At 37.2% G+C, this 9,218-nt stretch overlaps 2 long non-coding RNA genes across 2 annotated transcripts in view; both read left to right on the forward strand.

Annotated features, from left to right (window-relative positions):
- The window catches only part of LOC107181984, a 7,578-nt gene extending 6,354 nt beyond the window's left edge, over positions 1-1,224 (forward strand). The window contains exon 3 of the long non-coding RNA XR_001512702.1: positions 1,190-1,224. This is a non-coding gene — a long non-coding RNA (uncharacterized LOC107181984). The remainder of the gene's footprint in view (positions 1-1,189) is intronic.
- Positions 1,225-1,297: 73 nt separating this feature from the next.
- On the forward strand, positions 1,298-7,192 carry LOC102755331. Its single transcript, XR_001512703.1, has 4 exons — positions 1,298-1,329; positions 3,549-3,776; positions 4,571-4,789; positions 6,957-7,192. It is a non-coding gene; the product is annotated as an uncharacterized LOC102755331 (long non-coding RNA).
- The last annotated feature ends 2,026 nt before the right edge of the window (positions 7,193-9,218 follow it).

Consider the following 9,218-nt stretch of genomic DNA (forward strand, 5'->3'; position numbering starts at 1 on the left):
ACACTCCACACTGAGGATTGAGCACACAACCCAGGCATGTGCCCTGACTGGGAGTCGAACCATGACCTTCTGATTCTCAACCACTGAGCCACACTGGCTAGGCCAATTGGTGACTTTAACACATTTACATTTATTGCAATTATTATATTAGGATATATTTTTGTTAACTTATTTAATAATGTCAATATATTTTACTTCCCGCCAGGGGTTCATTTTCCAGGTTTCTTTTAGATAAATCAATCTTTTTCTGCTGGTTTTAAAGCTGTATATTCTATTTTTATTCTGATGCTGGTGTTCCCTAAGAACAAAACTTATTTATTTTAATATTTACAAGAATGTCATACCTGTTTGGTCTCTGACCCCCAAATATATTATTATTCTCTAAATTCTTACTTTGTGGGCTATTTGAGTATACTTTCTCTGTTTTCTTTAACTTGGTCCTGATTATTTTTAGATAATCACTAAACTTGAACAAGGTATATGATCACCTTCAGTTGCATATCTTTTGAAGCATCCTCCTTTTCTACATGAATTTTTAACAATTGGATCTTTGGCAAACTTTCTGATACCACATGTGCCTGATAATATTTTTATTATACCCTCATATTTGAATGACAGTTTGGCTGGATATAAACTTCTAAGTTCAAAGTTCCTTCGTAAAATTCTTTGTAACTATCTACTGGCTTCCCCTGTTACTGTTGAGATGTCTGATATCAATGTGATTCTTATTCCTTTGTAGATGATTTACTCTTTCAGGAAACTTTTAGACTTTTCTTATTTGCTTTGATGTTCTTAAATCCTATATAATAAAAGGCTAATATGCAAATCGACCGAATGGCAGGATGACCGGTCGCTATGATGCGCACTGACCACCAGTGGGCAGGTGCTCAATGCAGGAGCTGCCCCTTGGTGGTCAGTGTGCTACCACAGGGGGAGCGCCACTCAGCCAGAAGCCCTGAGCTGGGCTCACGGGAAGCATGGGTTAGGCCTGCTTAGTCGGACACCCCCTGACGGCTCCCAGACTGCGAAAGGGCACAAAGCTGGGCTGAGGGACCCCCCACCTGAGTGCACAAATTTCATGCACCGGGCCTCTAGTTTTGTTATAATATGCTTAGATATGTGGTTTTTCCTTATCTCTCTTGTTTGCACTTTATGAACTTTTTAAAAAAGTATGTTTTATTGATTTCAGAGAGAAGAGAGAGGGAGAGAGATATAGAAACATCAATGAGAAGGAAACATCGATTGGCTGCCTCCTGCATGCCACTTACTGGGGAGCAAGCTAACAACCCGGGCATATGCCCTGGCTGGGAATCTAACTGGGACCTCCTGGTCGATGCTCAATCACTTAGCCACATCGGTAGGGCTGAACTTTTTAATCTAAGTCTTTCATCTGTCAATTTTATCCTTTATTTCAACATTTTACACCCTCTATTTCAGTGATGGTGAACCTTTTGGCTCAGCGTATCAGCATTTTGAAAAACCCTAACTTAACTCTGGTGCCATGTCACATATCGAAATTTTTTGATATTTGCAACCATAGTAAAACAAAGACTTATATTTTTGATATATATTTAAATGCCATTTAACAAAGAAAAATCAACCAAAAAAATGAGTTTGCATGTCACCTCTGACACGCGTATCATAGGTTCGCCATCACTGCTCTATTTCTTTTTTTAACTCTTCTTTTTTATATTATCTCTTTCTGTGACTAGTATCTGAAGGTTGGCTTTAAAAAATTTTTTTATTGTGATGAAAGACATACAATTTTCCATCTTTTTTTTTCAATTATAGCTCACATTCAATATTATTCTGTATTAGTTTCAGGTGTACAACATAATGGTTAGACAATTATATACTTTACAGAGTAGTCCTCCTGATATTTCAAGTACCTCCCCCACCCTCGTGGGAATCGAACTAGTGATCTCTTGGTTTATGGGTTGACACTCTTCCACTGAGCCACACTGGCCAGGCTGAAGGTTAGATTCTAATTCAATCCTTCATTTCTTTGTTTAATGGTTAACTTTATGTGTCAACTTGGTGCCCAGATGTTTGTTCTAAAAGCAGTCTAGATGTTAGATTTTAGATCTAATTAACATTTGAATCAGAAGACTGAGTAAAGCAGATTATTTTCCATAATTTTGGTGGGCCCCATCCTATCAGTTGAAGGCTTTTAGAGAAAAAAGACTGAGGCCTCCTGAGGAAGAGAGATTCTACCTACAAATTGCCTTTGGATTGAGCCACAGTATCAACTCGCCTAGGTCTTCAGCTTGCTGGGTTGCCCTGCAGATTTTGGACTTGCCAGAACTCACAATTGTGATTAGCCAAATCTCTTTCTGTCTCTTAAATAAACACATGTACACACACACATGCACACATGCACACCCACGCACCCACGCATGCACACCGCCCTATTGATACTGCCTCTTTGAAAAACCTTAATATATTTTTTAAAATATTGTATATATTTTTATCCTTTCCTGCTGCCTCCTATGAGAGTTTCTTAGCTTTACCCATCCTATTGATCTCATCTGTGTTGTTTATTTCAACTATTACTTTTGTGATATCCAATATATTTTTACTTGGTTTTCTTTATAATTTCTTAATGTTAGTGTTTTTCTTATCTCCTGAGTAGCCATAACTTTGAGTAAAATTGTTATAATTTTACATTAAATTGAAAGTGATCAGGAAAAACATGACTTTGCCCTAAATTTCATTTAGTGGCAAATGAAGAATTAGTCCTACAGAATACATTTAAAGGAACAACGAAGGACAAAAGTAAAGTTGGTTAATGATTACACTGTATGAGTTGATCTGTTCATGTGAATTTTATATTTGTCAAAGTGGCAATTTGTAAGTATTGTTTACATTTTACTCAGCTTTGTAATGATATAATTTTGGACAAATTAAAAATATATTTTGATTCTCAATATTTCAAAATGTCTACTTAAAATGAGATTATTAATATACTTATATACTACTTTTTCAGATATCCATAATTTAAATAGCTATGGTTTTAGTCTGATAATTTTTGATAATTTGGTACATGACCTCTTTCTCTTTAATAGATCTTATTTTATGTATTCCAATAGGATTTTATAATGTTCTTCATGTAAGTACTGTAAGACCCTCATATAAGTCTTTCTTGTAAAATTTGTTCTTTTATAGATTTTTCTGCTCATTGTGAATAGCATATTATCCCATTTCTAATTGAAATACTTATTATTAACATAGATAAAAACCTTTGATATATTTATATTTTATTAAATATCCTTACTGAATTCATTTATTCAGTCCAATAATATTCTTTACTAAAGTTCTTGGATTTTCTGGGCATGAGTGTATATTATTATATTGTTTTTTAGGAAATGATATATTTCTTTTATATTCTCAACTTATTTTCCTGAGTTATAAAATATTCTTTTAGAATGATTGGTATATTTTCTCTATCTATGCATTCTGTATGTTTCTCCTTCCTAATATCATGTGTTTTTACTTTCTTCCCTCTTTAACACAACTTCTTTATTTCAATACTATTGATTTCTTCAAAGGAAAACTCCAGGACTAAAAATTCCCGAATAGATGAGAACAGCAAGATATTTAAACAGCTAGAGAAAGACAACAAACAACAAACATTACTAACTATTAAGCAGAATTTGCAAATTGCAACAACACTAAGGTTAGAGGAAGAAATTCGGCAACTTCAGAAACAGCTCAGTGATTTGAAATTGTCAAATAAAAATATGAAAACCCAACTGACAAGAGTAAATGTCCTTAAAGTAAGTAAAGGAAGTGAGGCTTTCAAAAATGTATTTAAGCTTTGATTATTACTATTTTAGCTGCATATATCTCATCAAACTTTTAAAAATTAATGTTAAAATTATTGTACACACGTACAAAAGAATGTATATAATATTAAAAGCATATATCATAACAGTTGATGCCTGCAAATCTATTACTAATCTTAAAAAAACAGACTAATATCAATTCCATGAAAGCCCTTAAGTATTCATTCCTCTTCCTACTCCTCAAAGGTAACTTCTGGATCCCTTGCTTTTTTGTTTTAGTCTTACTTTTGTCTTTTTAATTGGGGTAATAGTTAATAATTTTAGTCATTTTTGGGCTCCTCTTTGGACCTTCTCTATTTCAAGCTTCAGTTGTAGTATTTCAAATATACATTTTTAAACATCTTAAACCACAGGTGATCAACTTTTTTATCAGCAATATTTCTTACTACAGAGCCACTTATTTTCCCTGTTTCTGTATTTAATCAGCACAGGCTGTACTATAAGACTTTTGAGGACATGGAACACTTGTTCACCCTCTTTTAACCCAAGTGCCTAGTTTATAAAAGTGTTCAGTGATTGTTGGTTATTGATGAGTATGATGGTGGAGAAATGTCCTCTTAATTCACAAGCTGTGGGGTTTTCTTTTCCATGTATCTACCTCTTATTTTTTTTTAAAGGAAAGAATAGAAGCATGAGTTATCATTCATCATGCCTACCTATTATTTAAAAGAGATCTAATCACAGTCATCTCCCTTTCCCCCAACCTTAACTTTATACCCTCACAGGACAAAACAATTCAGAAGCTCAGGCAATCTTTAATAAAAGTTGAAGCAATGAAAGGGAAGGCAGCTATGAAAACAGATAACTTGAAAACTGCATTAGACCCAACCAAGCAAGAGGCAAGATGGAACAAAGACGGGACCCATCAGATCTTAGATGCTATCACTCCTGAGCTCTGCACAGCAAAGAACACACTTGAAGAAGTGTCAGGACGACCACAAGAGGTTTAAAAAAAAAAATTACCATAACTATATTAAGATTCTTTAAGTCAGTGGTTGGCAAACTACGGCTTGTGAGCCACATGCAGCTCTTTGGCCCCTTGAGTGTGGCTCTTCCACAAAATACCCCGTGCGGGCACGCATGTACAGTGCGATTGAAACTTCGTGGTCCGTGCGCAGAAATCAGTATTTTGTGAAAGAGCCACACTCAAGGGGCCAAAGAGCCGCATGTGGCTCGCGAGCCGCAGTTTGCTGACCACTGCTTTAAGTTGAAGTGATAAACACTCACCTCAACTTAGACTCCACCTAACTTAGACAAAAGGGAATTTATTGGCTTATGGAATCAAAAGGAGTTAAACAACCAGAGCTCTGCGTGGGCAGAGATGTACCTGGGCTCTAGGATGAGCACCTGGAAACTTGTAAGGCCTTCCTCAGCATCTCTTCTTGGCAGCTCCCTGTGTCAGCTTGTCTATCTGACTGAAAACCACAGAGTTTGTTTTTTAAAATATATTTTATTGATTTTTTACAGAGAGGAAGGGAGAGGGATAGAGAGTTAGAAACATCGATGAGAGAGAAACATCGATCAGCTGCCTCCTGCACACCCCCTACTGGGGATGTGCCCGCAACCAAGGTACGTACATGCCTTTGACCAGAATCAAACCTGGGATCCTTCAGTCCACAGGCTGATGCTCTATCCACTGAGCCAAACCGGTTAGGGCTGAAAACCACAGAGTTTTATAGTTGAGGAGTTTCTGGGACAATAAAGAGAATCCCAAGAAAAGGTATTTATAAGCCCAGCTCAGGTCAAATGCCGATCCTTGGTGAATTTACAGTGGTGATAGTGGGATATATGATGATCTTAGGTTTGCACACACATCCTCTGACTAACCAAGGACAGGGAGGGCAGAGATGATGGAATAGAAGTTCAGGGGAAACCATGTGTTTGGGGCTGGGTCACTTTCTAGGACAAGAGGGAAGTGCTTCTAAATTTGCCTAGATTTTCACTGTATTTATAAAGCACGTATTTTAAGAATTCTTAAAAGCCTGATAATTTTGGGCTATTGTGGGATTATGTCATACCTTCATATATTAGTTGCTTAAGAAATATGCAACTTAGAGTCTTAAAAAAATCAAGGCATGATATTATCAGTTTCTTTTTCTCTTTTTTAACTTGTGCCTATTCACATTTTTAATTCTTTTTTAGTGTTCCTTATTATATTTTCAGTCAATCTCTTCTCCTTTGGGCATTCTGTAGTTTAGTCTTCATTTCTGAGAAGATTTTGTCTTATTCTTGCTTGAATTCCATCAACATTTCTTTATCCACAAAGCGTCTTACACATATATTTTTTTCTATTCTGAAACAATAACTTTAGAAAGGTGTTTTAACCCCATGTCTGCTGATCCTTATCTAATTAATATTTAATTCATATCAGGCATTGTGTCAAGCATGTTTCCCCTGCTTCATGGCTCTTTGGGAGAGAGTATTTTCATCACCCGAACAGTCTGAGTGATACTGCCTTTCTTATTTTCTCCCAGCTCCCTTTCTTGGCCTTCCCCACTTGCCAGGTTCTGATCCACCGGGTCTCAGACTTGTTCTCAGTATTAGTATTTCCCCATTTATGCATTCTCCCGTTTCTGGGACACCAGTGGAAACTAGATGCCTCCTCCAGCGTGGACTCTGGAGCTGCCTCATCTGGTTTCGGGTATTTATTCCCTCGCTTACATGCAAACTGAAATCTGTGGTATTCTCTAGTTATGTTTTAGACATGATTTATGGATGTTTTTATCTGCTTTCCTTGTTGATCATTATGGTTTTAGAAGCATGGGTGGAGAGATATGTGTTTAGAGAAATGTATTTGCTGCTATTACTCCACAGCAAAATAGAGGTTCAAAAAGAAGTTACCTTATGGATGAAACATAAGCAGCAATAAAATTAAGTTTAGTCTATAAAAGTGTAAAAATAAGAAAAAAATCTTAAAAGAAAATTTTACATAAAGGCTACTTGTAACAGAGGAGACCATTTTTCTAGATTAAAAATACTTGAATATAGGATGTTATATTTCACAAAGAAATGTTTAATAAGACTAATTTTCTCATACCAATTTCATCGTATACAGTAAGTAGGTGACCAAAACTAATGACATGTCTTGAATTTTGTGGTGGCTCTTTGAAGGAAGTCGACTTTCGAGAAACTATCATGAAGATGTTGGGATTTAACATGAAAACAGCAGACAAGGAAATTATCACTCACCTAAGACTTGTTATCCGAGCTTATGAAGCATCTAACAAATCAAAGATTGCTTCTGATTGTGAGACTGGACAGAATAACGCATAAGAAAGTTCTGCCTTCTCATTGCTGCCAACAAGAACTCAGCAGATACAGACATTTCCTTCAGCATCTTGAGTGTGAATACATGATGAATTAAATGCTTCAGAAATTTTTTACTTCAATCTGTTCTCTCCTTTGATGTTTGGCATTCAACTTTTGTCATAATCATAAATGTTCTATACATTTATTTATGGTCTAGTCTAGCTTGTTACTTATACTATGGTAATATCCAGTTATATTTATTATTAACTGTATTTTAAGCAGAATATTAATCAGAACTTTTGTTTAGTTAGAATATTTATATCTACCAGTATAGTTAACAGCCTGTTTCTAGAATGAAACATTCTTTTGGCTATGCCCACTTATAAATCCAGGTAAAGGTGTATTCTGTAATTTGAATCTATTTTATTTCTTTGGTAACTAGGTGTGAAAATCAGATATGAAATATTGCAGGGTAGGAAAGTCAGCAAGAATTTTTATAAATGTTCAATGGACTGTATTGTGTTTTTTATTTTCTTAGCATTTAATATTGTCTGTCAGTGTTTGCCTAATAGTAGGCCAATTTCTAAATTAATCGGCTACTTTCTAAAAAGTATAACTTCTAATTTATTTTATTTAAAATAGTTAATTGCTCTTCTTCCAAAGGAATTTTAGATTTATCTAAGATGTCCTCTGTAGGAACGTCAGAATCTAGAGAGGCCTGTGGAGACTCAGTGCCTGCTATGGTCTCCTGTGGGGCTTAGTTTTAGGGGGTCTTCAGGGTGGAAGGAGTCAGGTTACATTGGACCTTACCCTAGTAGCACTTTGGAAGAAAATGATTAGCTAGAATACGCATTCTAAGAAAAAATGAGAATCACTCTTTTAAAAAAATATTTTTATTGATTTCAGGGAGAGGAAGGGGGAGGGATAGAGAGATAGAAACAATGATATGAGAGAATTATTGATTGGATGCCTCCTGCACACTCCCTACTGGGGATGGAGCACACAACCTGGGCATGTTGACCTGACTGGGAATCTAACCAGTGCCCTCCTGGTTCATGGGCTAACACTCAACCACGGAACCACACAGGCTGGGTGAGAATCACTCATTTTTAAACCATCATAGCCATGGCTCTCAAACTGAGTGCCAAGGCATTCTGGTGTACTGCAGGGATCAGGCCATGGAGTGTTTTAAATTTTAAAGGTAAACAGTGATATTTGACATTTGTCAGGAAAATACTCCAACTATTAGCTCCACGTAGTTTAGAGTTTCAACACTAGATTGCTCTTATTCATTCTGATGACAGTTTTGCGATGGAAACTGCACAGGACTTATCAGGACTTTTAATTGGTCACCAAGTGGAGGCCCAGCAGTTGGTGGTATCACTACTAAGGAATCCTAAGATCCTTGGCTGCAATGTAAGAAGCTCAGGTACCTTTCAAGAATATCCTTGGGCTGGCATGAGGGGACCCTGCCCAGAACCTCCACCTGTAGCCCAACCTGTTCAACTACCTTCTTGTTGGATTCCCCAAGGGTCAGCTGCCTGCTGCAGCCTCAGCGCAAGGATGGCAAGGACCGCACCATCCCATGAGCCAGGCAGGCTGTCGCCCATGTTGCAGCGCTGCTCTTCTCTGAGGAACCAGGAGTCCTACCAGCTCCTAGAAGCAAGCTCTCCATGAAGGCCAAGGTGCCAAGGGGTGGCAGTTTGTGAAAGCCATTCATTAGCATATTAAAGAAAGATATTCTGTAAGTAGAAGGGCTTCAGTCTTAATGCTTCTTTGTGAATTGTGTTAGTATAAACGGACTGTTCAACCGCAGAGCAGACTAGAAGGTTGGCTATGTTAACTCTGCACAGAGGCGGGAGAGGGAGCCTTCCGGGGCCTGGAACAGTCTGACCAGAACTGCTTTCAGCGCTGTGGCCAAATCACCGCACACTGGCTTCCATGGCGGGAGCTGGATTTAGATTTGGGAAAGTGGCTCTCAACCTCCCAGATGTGTCGGAATCACCTAATGAACTTAACTCTTTTATTCTGAGCCTGTCCAGAGGTTACAGTTCAGTTGGTGTGGTGTGAGGCTGAAGTCTGCATATTTTTTTCAAAGCTCCATTTGTGTGTAAATTGGTAAAT

Source organism: Myotis davidii, unplaced genomic scaffold (assembly GCF_000327345.1).
Source record: "Myotis davidii unplaced genomic scaffold, ASM32734v1 scaffold474, whole genome shotgun sequence".
Lineage (NCBI taxonomy): Eukaryota > Metazoa > Chordata > Mammalia > Chiroptera > Vespertilionidae > Myotis > Myotis davidii.